Source organism: Cygnus olor, chromosome 9 (assembly GCF_009769625.2).
Source record: "Cygnus olor isolate bCygOlo1 chromosome 9, bCygOlo1.pri.v2, whole genome shotgun sequence".
Classification (NCBI taxonomy): Eukaryota; Metazoa; Chordata; class Aves; order Anseriformes; family Anatidae; genus Cygnus; species Cygnus olor.
Genome location: NC_049177.1, coordinates 8146007 through 8160953, shown reverse-complemented (window position 1 = coordinate 8160953; position 14947 = coordinate 8146007). Strand labels below are relative to the sequence as shown.

The following is a 14947-nucleotide window of genomic DNA, read 5'->3' as shown; positions in this document are numbered from 1 at the left end:
GATAGACAATCACATACTTGCCATCTAGGTAGGAAAAAAAAATCAAAACAATTAAGGATTAGCTGTAAAATTTGATGTCAGAAATGGTGTTAAGTTTCTGCTTGGACACTCTTTAATTATGTTTTGTTTAGTCCATGCTGGAAGTGAATGAAAAGGAATGAAATCCAAGCTTATTTGAGCTAGAATTGAGAGGTCTTACCAGGGTCATTAATGCATATTAACTCATACTTTTAAAATTCATGCCTGCCATTAATTTGGCTTAACTCTTCCCATATGTCTCCATGTAGACAAGACCCTAGAAGCCTAACTTGTTTTGAGGTATTGCGGAAAGGCCAAGGTTTCAGAGGTCTGAGTGCCGTGCCCTGCCATGTGTGCAGTGCAGCAGGTAGGTGCGGTGGTGGGGTTGTCGCATCCCTGGTTGCAGCAGTGCCAGCTGGAGAGCTGGGGCTGTAGCACAGCTCTTTCTGCTCACAGCCCGGCCTCAGGGCTCATACCTGTCCTCAGCAGAGTTTTACGCTGGGTCTTAAGCTGCCGATCTGCCAGAGCCATTTTTGGGCAGCGCTCATCCTTCCCAGCACCTTGTGGTCTGATGGGCAGCTGAGCTGATACAAGCCTCACTTCTTTCTTCCCAGCTTCCACCCATTTTTTGCAGCTTTCAGCGCAGGTTTTGGGAGGAGGATGAAGGAAGTTGAGTTCAGATAGGTTGGAAGCTGCAATATGCTTTTTGTTTGCAGCGCCTTGTCTGGGGAAAATGGCGAGGGGTGCCTGGAGAGCTGGCAGGCACGGAGAAAGGATGCAGCTGGGGTCATGCCTGGATGAGACTGCTTCTGGGTGCCAGAACCCCCTCAGCTCTGGTTTGCATGGGTCACCTTTCTTCCTGGCCACGCTGCAGCTCCTGCTCGGGCCGTGGTTGTGCTGGAAGCTGTGGTGTGGGCTGGCTGCCTTCCTCCTGCTGCTGCCTTGCGCCCTGTCTGAGGGAAGCGTGGAGAGCAGAAAGTGGTGCCCAAACCTGCCTCGTGGCAGGCAGGTTTCCAGTTCTGTCAGTGGGAAGGTGGTGGCAAGAGTGGGAGATTTCTTCTCTCCTCTATCCTAGCAATGCTCCTCCAAAGGTGTGTGTTTCCCTTGGCGTATGGCCAAGGTAGTAATCAGTAACTTGATTTTCTGTATTTCCCCTGGAAGTTGCTGGCTTCTGCTTCTCTGGTTTCAGCAGTGGTCAGTGTCTGAAGTCTTTCTCCTGTAGCATTTATGAAGCAATTGAAGGTGAACAAGGGCTGCTGTAGCTGAAGGCGTCAAAACCAAGCAAAGATACATCCCTTCAAACAGAGTGCAGGCTGTGGAGTTGGAGTTTCTGTAGTCAAGCCTATGGCCGTGTCTTTGATTTTATTTTTTATTATAATTTATTTGTAAGAAGGTTCCATTTTGTAGGACAGGTAGTATTTTAGTAGCATCAGACATGTAAAAAAAAACAGACAGTGTACCTTGTAGTAACGGGGGTTTTATCAAGCGTAATTTTGTCCTTTTGGAATTGTTAAGTGGTCAGCCTGGGTTGACAAGAAAAGGGACAAGAAAAAGGACAACAAAAGGGTTGTAAAGTCAGGCTCAGAAGGCAGGATAGTGTTTAAGTTATGCAGCTCTAATTCAACTTGCATCTGTGCTGCAGTTTCTGATTGCATGGTTCCATGGCTGCTTCTGAACTTGATGCTTGTCCAGGTCCCTCTGGATGGCATCCCCTCCTTCTGTAGGATCAACGGCACTGCTCAGTTTGGTGTCATCTGCAAACATGCTGAGAGTGCTCTTGATCCCCCTGCCTTATGTCACTGATGAATGGTTAATTGACAGCTGGAGCTGTGCATATTCTGAGTGTTACCCAAAGAAATGTGTATTTGCTTGGAGTATTTAGACTCTTAGAAACGGTCCAAAACAAGGCTGCTGGCCTTGGAGTCTCCCCGTCACTTACTCTGGTTTGGGGCAGGTTGCTTGGTTTCTCCGTACCTCTCCGTAATGCAGAGGCAGCTTCTCTGCCCTGCTGGGCCCTGCGAGTTGCTGGGGGTCTGTGCTCTGCAGGAGCCAGAAGTGGCTCTCAGAGGGACGCGAGTTTGGAGCTTGCCTGGGGCTCTGTTGGCTGCGGTGCCAGCCTCGTGTCCAGACAAGAGTGTGGCTCCTCCGGTGCTGTGTTTTGCACCTGGCCAGCAGGTAGCTTCATGCGGTGCCTCCGTGGCTCAGCCTGCGGGTCTGGGCGTAAGCAGGGGCCAAGGGCACGAGGCTGGACCGGGTGAGCGTCCACGCTGGTGCCGCGTGCTGCCCGGTTGGGCTGGCTCCTGCGCCTTGGCTGCTGGCGGGAGGGAGCTGCTGCTTTCCTGGTAATGGCTTAATGGTTCTCTATTTAACCGTAATTAACCCAGCAGGCAGGGTTTTGATTATTACGTTTTAGAAGAGTTGTGGTGGCAAGGCTTGTAATTTTGGGATGAATCAGCAGTAACAATTAAGCAATAAACAAACATGATTTCTTTTACCAGAACGCAGCAGAGTGTTTTCCTCTGCCAAAGCAGCCGGCGGGTGCTTGTTCATGTTGCAGCTGGGGAACGTGGGGAGGAGAAATAATTTCTCACCTGTGAAAAGAAGGGAAGAGGAATTGATGATAATTTTCTTTACTGCTATCACTTCCTTTTTCTTATTTTTTTTTTTGCCTTTTTTGGGTTGGGGGCTCCTTTGGCTTTTGTTTGTTTTGTTGTGGTTTGTTTGTTTGTTTCATCTTGAGGGTGGGATCTTTTTTCGACACTGTTGTGGGGGGGTTAACATGAAGTTCTTGCTTAACCTTGTCATTTTCAAAGGTGACTTCCCATCAACTAACTGCTGGTATTCCTCATGGTGCTAATGCTTGCTCTGTAGATAGGCATGTGCACATATGGGGAGTAAAACTTGTGGCAGCATCTGGTTAAGCAGTAAGGAAAGTGCCTGTGCTGCACTGGCTGAACATGCTGGCCTTGGATTTGTGGGGCATGCTCCAAGCAGGTTTGGGGAAGCATTACCTGTGGTCGGGTGGGTCTGGGACAACTTTTGTGCCTTTTGAGCCCTTGGTCCCTGCTGGAGTCTGGCTGTGTGGAGGTGGAGGAGGTCAGTGCTATGTTAGTTATCGCTCACCAGCCACCCCTTTTCCCCCACCCACATTTTCTGGCAGCGTTTTAAAAATGAACTGTAGGACCAAAGGGTGGTGTCTTATCTCCGTCCTACTTGCAGGAGCTCCGTGTGCCTGGGTCAGGGGACAGCTGTCTTCTGCCCAGCAAAATACTGCAGCCTTATTAGAGAATTGATATCTGGCTGGGACACAATTTGCTCTATTTAAAAATAAAAATTTAGCTGGCCTGTTTTCTTCTGCCTGCGACTCGTGTGATAAGAGTGTGGTCTGGTTTGTTTTCTGGTGGTATGCTGGTGACCCTGCCCTGCAGACGGGTTGGTCCTGGCAGCACGGTGGGAAAGATGCCCGCTGTTCAAAGGGGGGAAAGCACAGCCCTGTGGAAGTGGGCTGAGGCTTCTCTGCTGCGCACACCCGGGCTCAGGCCGTGAGGCTGACTGCTTCCTTGCTGCACATCAGCTTTTACAGCTGGAGTGGAGACAGGGTAGGCTCCTGACCCAACTTTTTTTTTATTCTTGTTTTACTTTGTAATCCAATAAAGCAGCATAGAGAGAACTACTACATGAAGCTGCTCACTTAGCTGGCTGCCAGGGCGGAAGAGGAGGTGGTTTGCTAATGTTGCCTGTTTTGTTAAGCTTAGCCTGGGCTATCGAGCGAATCTGCAACCTTTTTCATGGGAGGTGTCAAAGAAGGTGGAGAGGGCTCTGACCCCCCCGGATAGTCTCCAGATTAATTACGCCTTTTTGTTTTCCCCGTGGTTGCAGAATGGGTGGACTCCCTGGGCAGCCCCTTCCAATGCATGACCACCTTCTCCATGAAGAAATTCTTCCTGATACCCAGTCTTAACCTCCCTGGTGCCACTTGAGGCCATTTCCTTGCAGTCCCTGTATTGCCACGGGGATGCCCGTATCAGGCCATGATCAGAAGGTGAGGTGGCCAGATCCCTCTCATGCCTACGGCTTGTAGGACAAGTGCTGAGGGTTCGAGCTCCCCTAAGGGACACAGCTCACGCCACAGCCCTGAGGCCCAGCTGGAGCTCTGTGCCCTCATGAAAAGCACAGCTGGTAGGAGCCAGGCTGCCAACGGTGTTCCTGAGAGGACCATGCCCACGTCACTGCCCATTGTGAGCAAGGGCTAGAAGGGGTGCAGGAGCCTGCAGAGGGGCCTGAAAGCCGCGCGCCTGTCAGCCTCGGCTGAGCAGTGCTGCTGGGCCAGGCCAGGCCAGGCCAGGCCAGCTCCCAGCCCGTTCTGCAGCTGCCCCAGAGCCCGGTGCGTGCTTCCACACCAGCAGCTGCATGGCTCTGCCCATGGGGACATCTCTGTTTGCTCTGCAGTCACGTGGAGAGGAAGGCCCGAGGGGCTGAGATGCGGAGGGAGGGCAGGAGCCAGGCACAGAGCCTGATGTGCTTACTGCATGGCGTGAAGTAGCACGTGGACCAGGGGTCCTGGTGACTGCTGGGGCTGCTGGTGGGGCTTCCTAGCCTGGCACGCACGTGCAGCCACCCAAAAACACTGCTGGTTGCCAGAAGAAGCATAAAACGTTGTTTTCTGGTTTAGCAGCCCGTTCTTCCTGCCTTCCCCTGGCCTGACGTAACCCTCAAAGATCTCTTTGGTTTCGTTATTTCTCATGCAGCCGCAGCCCTGGGGAGAGCTGGGCACTGGCGGCGTGCTGACATCTTCTAGCACCAAACGTCGCCCTCAGCCCTCCGGCCTGGTGGCAAGGACGTGTGGCCGCACCACGGTGCCCGCCGGGGTCGCTGTCTCTCGCAGCCCCCTCTGCTGAGCTTTCTGCTCCTGGCAGGGCTGGGTGCCATGGTGCCATGGGCCTGGGGTCCTCAGGGTTAGAGGTAGCTGCAGTGCGGGATAACAGCGTGTCGGGACCCCTCTGTAACCTGTGGGCACTCGGGTTCCCTGCCGATAGCAGGGAGCAGAGCTGCGGGACGTGTGGGGCAGACCCGTGCCAGGCCATGCACACAGGCTGGAAACTTGCCTGGGGCAGGGTAATTATGGGAGGTGGCAGTTTTTGTGCGGTTTGTGTGCACTGACTTGCTAAACAGTCTTGTGATTAGTATCTTATTTAAGAGGATTTTAGGACGTGTTGTAGTTACTCCTAGTTTCTTGTAGAAATAGGGGAGAGGTTAGGAAAATGAACTCTGAAAAGGCTTTTTTGTTTTCCTGGCCAAGGCTCTGCGTAGTCGCTTGTTGCTGCAGGTGTGCAATGTGTGTCCTGGCTGCCCACTGTGGTCCCAGGTCCAGCAGTCTGGATGACCGATGTGGCTGTCTCACATTGCATCCTTAATTTCTTTCCTAGGCTAGAAAACTCAACTAGACGTGAGATCTGGGCATGAAGAACTGCATGCACAGCTTGGATGTGGCAGCAGCTCGCCCGGACCTCACCTGGCCACCCCGCTGTGACTGGAAGGGTTTCACAAAAGCCGCTGTGGACAGCGAAGGAACCTGGAGATGAAGGTAATGGCCATGTTTCTCTTCTCTTCCCTGTGCCTCTTTTTGCTTTTGCAGGCCTAGCAGCAAGAGCATGGCTGCTGTCAGCATGATAAGGGCACGTATATACAAAGGCATTGCTGTCTGTAGAGGGGCTGTCTTGAGTTGCACGCAAAGTTGGGAGGGGTGTGAAGAGAACTGGGAGGGCTTTCTGCTCTTCTGCTTGCACCTCTCCTATCCTTTTTGTAAAGCAAAAAATGTTTATTCTGCTTCTTGGGGGAGCTCTTGTAAATGTTGATACGTACTGGCTAAGCTCCAGAGATAAATGCCTAAGATGCAGTTGCATTCTGACTTGCATAAAACTAATCTAAGATGTGTGCTGGGGCTCACTTTGGTTAGGGCTTTCCGCAGAAACCCTTTGGGGATATTGCTGGTGGTGCTGGGTTAGAGTAATTAGCTGGATGGGTTCACAGCCGACCTCTGCTCAACATGCCTGGAGATCTCCATGCTTTCACTGGTGGTGCCCCTACTTTTTTGCCCTCTCCGTCTCTCTTCCCTGCTGACATCCTGTCTCTTATCACAGCACTGCAAGCATTCATTAGCTGTCTCCCTGGATGATTAGCTAGTCCGAAAGATCTGTGCTGCCTATGGAATATTCCTAGCACTCTGTGCTTTAGTGTGGGGCCAGATTAGTCTAATAAATGTGTGAATGGGCTACCCTTTGGTGCACAGTTCAGTGCTTTGTCACGCTCCTCATTTAACACCACCTTCTCCTGCACACGGGAGACCAAAGGAAAGCAAACTCAGTAGGGGAGATTTTTAGAGGTGATTGCAAGTAGGGGTTTTGGACTTATGCCCATTTTCATGTGTGAAGAGGGTTTGAGAGGATTTCATTGTACAGTTGCTTTTTTTAATCCTTAATTTCCTGGCATCAGGAATGCCAGGCAGCGGTGGCCTCTGTCCCTTCCCCATTTTCTCCACCGCTGGAAACATGGTAGTCTTCCCTCCTCTGCTTAAAACCTGAATCTTTAATATGGAAAATGCACCCCCCTCTCTTCCCTTCTGGCCAGGGAACACTTCCCAGTGTTGTATTACCTTTAGCATTGCAAACTGGAGAGCCCCAGCTGTGGTGGTGCAGCTCAGCAGCCCACCTGCCTGGGGACTGAGCGCAGGGAGCAGCTGCTGCTGTAGTGTGTCAAGACCCAGGGGTACAGGACCCGGCCAGCACCAGCAGGAGTGGGAATGCGCTGCTGGAAACAGGTGAGTGGAAGAGAGGAGAGGCACGGCACGTTGCCTTGGACATCCTTGGCAGCTGTTTTTTTCCTGGGGAAAGAAGGAAATTGAGCCAGAGACGGCTTCTGGTGAGACGGGATTTCGGTATAGAATAGAGGATCAAGCAGGTCAGCCATGGAGTGCTGCCTGTGTGAAAACTTTTTATTTATTTGTGTGTGTGTGTGTATAAACAAGGGGTTTCGTTTCTGTTTTCTTGTTCTTTTATGAGAATACTCTGCTTACCAGGCAAAGAAGTGACTCATGGTGTGACTTTGGGCTTGCTGCTGAGATAGTAGGATCCTGGAGTGCTGTGTAACTTGCAGGAGTGGGACTCATACTCCCTGGGAAGGTGTGGCAGCAGCTCTGTGTGCCCATGTGAAGTGTAAGTTTGCACCAGCGAGTGTTACTTTAGCCTCGGTTGGATGCCAGTCTTTAGGACAGCAGAAATCTAAGGCCAAGCTGACCTCTCAAGCACAACTTTTGCTTTTAATTCAGAGATATTAATTCTCTTAACTTACTTTGGTAGGACAAAGTCTTTATCTCCTTTTGAAGTGAGGAGAAGTCGGTCTGTTGGACAGTCACACCCAATCGCCTTTTACTAAATGAGGCTTTGCATGAGGCAGCCTGGTTAGGCCTGGCTTGTAGTATGGAAAGGTTGCTGGTGGAATTCCACCAAATGTATCAGCGATATATTTGGTCTGCAGTATCTTTACCTCTCAGTCTGCACAACCCCCTTGTCAGCAATTACACTGTGTTCAGTGCGTCAGTATCTGAAATGGAAAATGCCCATTTCTCTTTCCTCCTTTTGGCTCATTGGAAACGAGAAGTTAAAACAAAAGCACGCCTTACCCCTCTGCTCCCTGGGCTCTGCCTCACTGCCAGGACCCTGCTCCTCCAGGCAGCAGCTGGCGGGGAACAGAGCCCTGCATGCTGCTGGGAACCGTGTCCCCGTGGTACCTGGGGCCTGGGTGACAGACAGCAGGAGCACAGCCACACACAAGGACGACCGGAGGCTCAGTGCGCTGCCTCTTCTTCAGCAGCAGTTCTGCAGCGTGGGTGTCCAGGCTGGTTGCGCACACTCAGCACTATCTTGGACCCGGTACTAAAATACAGTTTCCTCTAATGGGGATGTGTAAAGTATTATGCAAGATAACAGAGTAATTAGGTGTTGTATAAGATAATGGAGTAATTAATTCTGAACACTTGATTCTGAAGCTCAGTGCCAGCCCATCTGGGTGGTTTTCCTTTAGGATGGCTCCACCATTGCTATCGGTTTTGGGCAGCTTTCTGGATCGGGAGTTGGTTGGTCGTTTGTGCTTGTGGCTCTGGGTCTCCTGGTTCCAGCCTTCTTCTGCCTATTCAAGGCTTCTGCTGGCTTATGTTCACAAGGTCCATGCCACAGTCCCGGGCTTATTCACTTCTGTGTACATTGTTCTGGAGTCATTGGTGTTGGTTAACACTATACAATACCAGGGTTTAAAAGAATGCTTGTATACATACCTATGTGTAAATATATCTGTGGGTGTTTATATTTGATTTTACAGGTGTGCGTGTGTGTATATATTTGTATTCTTGATGACAGGTGGTTGTGAAGCTGTACATACATAAGCAGGACGGTGCTCTTGGCTTGGGTTAGGGTTGTACACTGTTCCAGTCAAGGCAAGCGGGTGGCTTGCTCACCTTCCTTTCAGGTTTACAGATGCAGTTGCTGGAGCTACTTCTGTTGCCAGCTCCTGGTGCAGAAGATGACCAGCTCAGGCATTGCTTCTGGTGGGAAGCTTCTGTAGGAGTCATACAGACACAGATTTCTAGGTTGGAAGAGACCTCAAGATCATCGAGTCCAATCTCCGACCTAACACTAAGCACTCCACTAAACCATATCGCTAAGCTCTACATCTAAACGTCTTTTAAAGACCTCCAGGGATGGTGACTCCACCACCTCCCTGGGCAGCCCGTTCCAATGCTTAATAACCCTTTCGGTAAAGAAGTACTTCCTAACATCCAACCTAAACCTCCCCTGGCGCAACTTTCGCCCATTCCCCCTCGTCCTGTCACCAGGCACGTGGGAGAACAGACCAACCCCCACCTCGCTACAGCCTCCTTTAAGGTAACTGTAGAGAGCGATAAGGTCTCCCCTGAGCCTCCTCTTCTCCAGGCTGAACAACCCCAGCTCCCTCAGCCGCTCCTCGTAAGACTTGTTCTCCAGACCCCTCACCAGCTTGGTCGCCCTTCTCTGGACTCGCTCGAGCACCTCCATGTCCTTCCTGTAGCGAGGGGCCCAAAACTGAACACAGTACTCAAGGTGCGGCCTCACCAGAGCCGAGTACAGGGGGACAATCACTTCCCTAGACCTGCTGGCCACACTGCTTCTTATACAGGCCAGGATGCTGTTGGCCTTCTTGGCCACCTGAGCACACTGCTGGCTCATATTCAGCCGACTATCAACCAATACTCCCAGGTCCTTCTCGGCCAGGCAGCTTTCCAACCACTCATCTCCCAGCCTGTAACTCTGCTTGGGGTTGTTGCGCCCCAGGTGCAGGACCCGGCACTTGGCCTTGTTGAACTTCATACAGTTGACCTCAGCCCATCGCTCCAGCCTATCCAGATCACCTCCATCGCTCCAGCCTATCCAGATACGTTGGCTCTGAAACTCACAGCATCTTGGTGAGCAGAGGACAGGAGCCCAGAACAGTCACTGCACGCCGGGGGTCTGGGAGAAATGGGAGGAAAGCTGACAAAAACAAACAAACAAAAACAGATAAGAGAAGGACTTTCAAAAAGGAAGGTTCATGGAGAGGAGGAGGAGCTCTGGAGATGGATGTGAGGATCCCACTGAGGCAGGAGGTGACTGCACACCACTTCACCCTGGGGAAAGGCCACAGAAATTTGAGTATCCCCTCATGCAGAGTCAGTGCCGAAAGGATAGCGAAGGGACTTAGGAAAGGTTTCCCAGGAAGAAGAGGAGTGCTGGAGATGCAGGCACGGTAGGAAAGTTGCTGGTTCCACACAGGTCACGTGTGGCAGAAGCAGCTGTGTGGTGGGAGCTCCTTCACCAGCACTGCACTGGCTTGGGGAGGGCCTCCCAGCTGCTGTCAGGAGCAGCTCTGGCAGGTGTTGTGCATCCTCGGTCTCTTAAAAATAGCTCTCTTAAAAACAGCGGCAGTCAGAGAGGTGGTTTAAGCGTAAACCACCAGCGCCTCTGTGCTTGTTGCTTGAGCAAGTGTTTGATCAGATTGTGTTGAACGCTGTACTTTAATCTCCTGAAAACAGCAGAGCCCTCGCAGAGTCAAAGGGTTCAGGCGACCCAGCACCTTGAGGTGAGCGTGTGGGGAACTCCGTCCAGCTTCCTTTCTCTTATCTACATCATCACCTCCTTTGGCTGTAACCTGCAGAGATCTCCACGAGCGCTTGTCTTCTCATTTCTTGCTCAGATGGTCTGCTGTGAGCGAGCCAGCTGAGAACAGATAAGAAAATCCAGGAGCAGCTGTAGTCTGAAGAAAGCCAGCCTGGTCTGCCGAAGGTTGCTTTGCAGCTCATGTGTGTGAGTACTGTGCGGTCTCCAAGCAGACTCCCCCCAGGGACGTGAGGTTTTGGAGCAGCTGAGGAAGGAGCACCACATTGTGTTGGCTTTGCCCGTTGTGCTGGTGTTTGGGAGCTCTGGTAGTTGGTGAGCTTTTAAAGCCCCCTCAGAAAGGGCATGTGAGGTTAGCTGCGAGTGTTCTCATTGCTGCAGCACGGGTGCTCCACCATGTTTGAGATCTACTACAGGTAAAGCCGTACAGAGGTGTAGGCTTTTTTAGACGTGCAGCTTAGGCTTTTTATGTGACCCAGGGTGAGAGGAATGTAAAAGCTGGAGCAGGCTTATCATCTTGATTCCTGTACTTTATGGAAAAAAATGAAAATTATTGTTCTTAACAGACTTCAGAGAATATTCTTAAAACTATTGCTTTTGTTTCACTAGTGATTTCTATGTTTAACACTTAAGGAGGAAGAATTTAGAGAAGATGACTTGCAGAAGTAATTTCACTTACGTAAAACTGTGGCCTCTATGCATGTTGGACAGCTTTCTGAAAAGCTTTTATTTCAGTTACGTCAATTTCTTACTGCATCCTGAACGTGTTATTTCCTAATTCAAAAATAGGAGGGAGATATAAGAACATAAGTACGTGAGTATATGTATTTGTAATACATCCTGTTCAGGTGGACAAAAGGCTTGACACGAGCCAGCTGTGTGCACTTACAGCCCAGAAGGGCACCTGTGTCCTGGGCTGCATCAAAAGAGGAGTGACCAGCAGCTGGAGGAAGGGGATTGTCCCCCTCTGCTCTGCCCTGGTGAGGCCCCACCTGGGGCACTGCATCCAGGTTTGGGGTCCCCAGCACGAGAAGGATGTGGACCTGTTAGAGCGGGTCCAGAGGAGGGCCACAAAGATGATTGAAGGGCTGGAGCATCTCTCCCATGAAGAAAGGCTGAGAGAGCTGGGGCTGTTCAGCCTACAGAAGAGAAGGCTCTGCGGTGATCTCGTTGCAACCTTTCAATACTTAGAGGGAACTTACAGAAAGGATGGAGAGGGACTCTTTACTAGTGCAGACAGGACAAAGGGGAATGGTCTTAAATTAAAAGAAGATAGATTTAGATTAGAGATTAGGACAAAATTCTTCACTGTAAAGGGTGGTGAGGCACTGGCACAGGTTGCCCAGAGAAGCTGTGGATGGCCCATTCCTGGAGGCTTCCAAGGCCATGTTGGATGGGGTCTTGGCCAACCTCATGTAGTGGGTGGCATCCCTGCCTATGGCAGGGGGGTTGGAACTGGGCGATCTTTGGGGTCCCTTCCAACTCAGGCCATTCTGTGATTCTATATCAGTGGAAGCAGAAGAAACTTAGCTGAATTGACCTCATTCTTGGAGAAGGAAAAAAAAAAAAAGACTACTGAAATGCAAATTAATGATCCCAAGATAGTTTGAGAGGACATTGCTAGGCTTTTTTCTGGCTCTTCTTTGCTCTCATATTGGAGAGATGCACCACCTTCTAAATGAGAGGGGATGAACTAACTAGGATACCTGGGTTTTGGGATTCTCAGCCAGTTTTGCTGAGGGTCTGCTGCTGTGATTACCTGAGGATGGGAAAGACATCTGTGCGCTTGCAGGGGAGTGGAATGATGAAGAGATGAACTCAAGTAAAGGATACGGCACAGGCAGATCTGTGCACTTGTATGTTCAGGTTATTGTTGTGCTCGTGCCCAAACTGCAGCAGACTGTGATTAGAGTCAACGTTTGGTTCTCCTCCCTGTGTTGAAAACCAGTCCTGCACCCAGAGATTTGCCAGGAGACCCCAGAATGGCCACTACTGTGTACCTTCAGATCCCTTTGCAAGCTTGGATGTGTTGTAGTAGAAGCCTGGATCCTGTTCTGAGGAACTGGAGGAGGGAAAATCACGGGAAGGAGAGGGGGGTACACCACTGGGGAGGATTCCCTTATCTGGAGGACTGAGGATAGTGGAGATGAAGGGTCACCTAGATCCAACTCCCAAGGGACTGTGCTGGCATTCCCAAATAAATCAGGTCCTTTTTCCTTCACTCAGAGTTCTTGCTGAAGGGGAAGGGGCCGTTGTGCCTAGAAAGGTGCTTGGACTGCTCCCCGTGGGCCAGCTCGCAGTGCCTCTTAACCTGGGAGTTACATCACTGCTGGGCATGGAGGTTGCTCGTATAAGCAGCTGCATTTAGCTCTCTAGGTCTGGTCCTGAATTCCTGCTTTTTCCATGCCTGGTGACTGCCTGTCCTCAACAGGTAAATGGGGATACTGATTGTCCCTTAAAACTGAGTAAAAGCAGGCAGGTTTGTTTAAATAAAATAAATGAGTAACTTTTACCTAAAGCTTGATCTGAGCTAGATCAAAAGTCAGCCTTGTTTAAAGTTTTGTGAACTTTAAGCCCAGTGCTTTCCACTTCGGAGGTTAGGTCTGATGTTAAGCAACAAGAAGGACTTGCCATGTCTCAAATGAATCAGACAGGTGCTGGAGGTGGTGTGAGATCACCCTTCCAGGCTCTAGCACCGTGTGGGATGTTGCTGTGTGCAAGATGACAGCTGTGTGAAAACAGCAGTTCTTGCTTGAAAGCAGCCAGGCGCAGTGTCAAACACTGCAGACTTCCTGTGAGTCACCTGCCTGCTGCTGGCTGTAATAGCCTGTCACATACCAGAGCTCAACTGGATTTTGCTTGCGGGTGAAGGAAATCTGAGTTCCTCGTCCGCACATAAGCGTAGAAGTCTGTTTCAGAGATAGAGATAATTTTGGCACGTCTGCTTATCTATGCAGCCCATCTAGACGTTTTGCTGCAAGAGATAACTGTATGTAGCGTATGCTGCACGATCTAATCTAAGGGATGAGCTTTGCAGTATTCTGCACGTACTCTGTGATTTGTGAAAGTTTGGTTCAGCTGAATGTTGAGCATTTGATGCTGACGTTTAGACTCTTTTCTTAAGGATGGTGGAAGCCTCAGTGATGCATTTTGGCCTCCTCTGTTTGGGTTATTGACATGCTTCTTTAAATAATTGCATGGATTTTGTGATTAGGGTTCCTGAATGAGTGATGCATCATGGATTGGCTTCACACTGAGGTCCGGGGCATCTGCTGCAGCGTGCTCCTTTGGATCAGGAGTGCACCACTGAAGCTCGTCTGCTGATCACCTCACGCTTGCTGTGCTCCCGTTCGTTTTGGGCAACAGTTTTGGATTAGGCGGGGCTCGAGTCAAGTGAAACCCAATGAGAAGATTTCCAGGAACAGTCTAACTCCCCACAGATACACCGGTTGCTTGGCTTACTGCAGTTCATGGCCGCAGGACACCAACAGAACTCAAAAGGAACACCCTCTCCTGCGCTCAGTGCCTCACAGGTGATGTTGTGAGCTTCCCTTCAGGATTCACTCAGCGAAGATGAAGTCAGTCTTGGCAGTACTGTGAAATGGCTGATCTGAGGACAAAACTGACTGATGCAGCGAGATGTTAACACAGTATTGAAACAGAACTAATTTGTGATGTTATAAAAGGAAAAAATGCAGTACAGATAAGTGTGGCTTTCCCTTGGGGCACAAATTGTGAATTAACGCTGTTAGGTGTGTGCTCATCTTGGGGCAAACAACATTCAGGATCATCTAGCTGTTATGGCTAGGAAATTGCTCGATTTTTAGCAGTTATGTTCAGAAAGCATGGTGAGAGTGAGGAGCGAAGTGAGTGTTGTAACTAGCGATGGCAATGCTTGGTGCTTACTGCAGTCCGGGTTCCTTGCATTCCAGTTGAGATTGGCCTTTCCTGGAGCCACTTTCTTCGCAGAAGTAGTAGTCTGGCTTCTTCATGGCCAGGTGGCACCAAGGGGAAGGGAGGAGAGCTGCGTGCTCGTGCAGCCTGCTTCTAGGAGCTATGTCCTTGTTTAGCTGTGCTGGAGTCACGTTTTTGGCTACATCTTCCCTCAGTACCTCATCCCTCCTCCCAGCGAAGAGGGTGGGCACCTTCCATTTTTCTAGGAAGCTCAGTGAGTTTTAGGTCATAGAAGAGCTTGCAGCCTGCTGAAATGTGTTGTGCTAAAGCCAGTGCCAGAACTGATGCTGTGCAGAGGAGGTAAAATGGCTGCAGCCTCCTTTATCGCTTCAGGGAGCAACCTGTGTTTCTGTTGGATTTAGCTGTCTAAAACTCTTCCTCCATGCCTGCAAGCCACCACCTGGCTGTGATGAAAAACACATTTGCGCTTTGTTGGTTGTTTCGCTTTTGTTTCTGTTTGTTCAGCAGCCCTGGTCTCCGTTTCGTGCAGCTGGCTCAGCGGAATACCCCGCGCGCTCAGCCTGTCTCCGGCCAGTGGCTGCCACACTGCCTGCCCTCAGGGGCTGCTGCCCACTGCCTGGGTGGCTGCGTCTGTCCCCTGGGGCCATGCAGACCCCAGGAAGATGGGCTACCGCTAGGCAGGGCATGGGGAAGCAGGCTGACACCTGGCAGAGCTTGGGAACTGCTGCTGCTGGGGCGGTGACCAAGTCGTTCGTGTCCGCAGGCCCCATGGCGGCAGCTGTGGGGTGGCATGGGGCCTGGTGGAGGCTTGAGGCTTCTGTAAGTTTTCTGGG

General features: G+C 50.7%; 1 protein-coding gene across 13 annotated transcripts in view; it reads left to right on the top strand.

Annotated features, from left to right (window-relative positions):
* Nucleotides 1-14947, top strand: part of ST6GAL1 (ST6 beta-galactoside alpha-2,6-sialyltransferase 1) — a 56145-nt gene that overhangs the window by 18307 nt on the left and 22891 nt on the right. For 9 of the 13 annotated variants that reach the window (XM_040568044.1, XM_040568045.1, XM_040568049.1 and 6 more), the window contains one exon: nt 5445-5602. The gene's annotated coding sequence lies outside the window, so the exon portion shown is untranslated. Of the gene's footprint in view, nt 1-5444; nt 5603-10010; nt 10389-14947 lie in introns of those variants that run through there. The other 4 variants (XM_040568051.1, XM_040568050.1, XM_040568048.1 and 1 more) reach the window with 3 other exon arrangements.